A 1,870-nucleotide genomic window follows, 5' to 3' on the forward strand; every position below is an offset into this window, starting at 1 on the left:
ATTTGGCCATGAAATGAAGGTTGGGTGTGAACTTTTGTGAAGCAGGGAAAATTGGCTTGAATCACTAAAATGCACACCCATGCTTCATTACTTGGCCAATATAATTGATGCAAATTATAGATTGTTTATTTTACTATTTTACATACTTTTACATTGTTATATATTTACTAACCAATAGGGTAGTAATAATGTTATTTTTCTTATGGCTATAATTCTATGTATAGATAATTGCATTTTAAAACATTTTCATATTGCATTCAACCCATATCATCATAAGTGATTATGCATATAGAACATTATCTATAAAAATGCAATGGAACAATCATTGATCTATCATGAAATCTTTGTCATAGGTCTATCATGATACCTCTGTCATAGGGCTTAACATAACTCCATCATATCTCTATCATAATATTTTCTCATATCACAGATAAGAAGGCCCAAAAAGGTTATGGTCATACCCAAAAATTGAGCCCTATTAGGGAATTCTTACACCACAAGAATGAGGCACATTAGCTAGTTGTTACACCACAATATGAAGGCCCATTAGGGCATTGTTGTACTTTTATTCGAAAATATTCACATTATATAAACATGGAAATATACATAGCGTACATGAAAAAATATTGGGGGTATTTTGCCAGCACCCATTAAAGTTTTATTCCCATCGAAAGGAAAGTAGAGAACCCTTCCAAAATTTGAAATCAAATATTATGAAATGCATCCTCAAAATAGTGTTTAAGATAAACATTGCAAAATTTAGAACCCTAGTTCTGTGGTGGGACTGAGCCATCGAGTGAAAAACCACAAAGAGAAGAGAAAACATAAAAAAAAAAAATTGTTACAGGAGGATTCAAATTATATTAACATGGAAATATGCATAGAGAACATGAAAAAAATGTTGGGGTCTTCGCCCATCACCCATTGAGGTTCTTTGCCCTTGGAGAGGGAAACCAGAGAACCTTTCAAGATTTTGCAAATAAATTATTGTGCAATGCATCATCAAAAAAATGTTTATTCTAAACGTTACAAAATTTAGAACCCCTGTTCTATGGTGGGACCAAGCCACCAAGGGATAGACCTTGAAGAGAAGACAAAACATCAAAAATTGTGGCAGGAGAAAAACTAGGAGTTCTTAGCTGGCTCCATGATGACCCGAGCGTGCATTAAATTGTGACAGTTTCTTACGATAATCATAGAGATGGACGTACATGTACACATTAGTAGGAGTCTCCTCGATAATGTAACACACATGTGGGCTTGAAATAGGAGTAGAGAGCAGTGGAGACGTTTCCTGAGTGACCTCCTAAGGTGCCACATTGATGCGGGAGCATAGGACTCAGAGGGGAAAAATCTTCCAAATTATTCCAAAAAATCCAAAAAAAAAAAAAAAAATCTATAGGCAAGGGAGTGGGGTCCTTTAGCCTGCAATTTCTATGCTTTCTTAGTTAAAAATAGAATAAATTCGAGCAATAAATCATGCTATTTGTAACAGAGCTTTTCAAGCTTTAAATCATCTTGTAAAGCATGCTTTTCTTTGTATCGGATAAGGACCGAGAGGGCCTATCCTTAGTTATAAATAAAGAGACAACAAAGCTCCCAGACGGAGGAGAGAGGAGAAGGGGCGAGCGCCTTAACATTATCTTAAAGAAAGAAAACTATTCTCCCTGCGTCCCCTATTAATGACTCTGTAATATGCATGTATGGATTATTGGATAGTGTCATTTCGGAGGTGGAAAGGTTGTTAATTGAGTCGACTGCCGAAAAGCGGAACCACCAATTTATTAAAGGTTGTGTATAAGTACATCGGGTCCGTTGATGCGGAGGACAGAGGATTATTATTGAGCGATTACCGACTTGTATGTACATT

Source organism: Pinus tabuliformis, chromosome 2_1, assembly GCF_031772625.1.
Source record: "Pinus tabuliformis cultivar Carrire ecotype Pingquan chromosome 2_1, CPIR1, whole genome shotgun sequence".
In the NCBI taxonomy this organism is placed as follows: Eukaryota; Viridiplantae; Streptophyta; class Pinopsida; order Pinales; family Pinaceae; genus Pinus; species Pinus tabuliformis.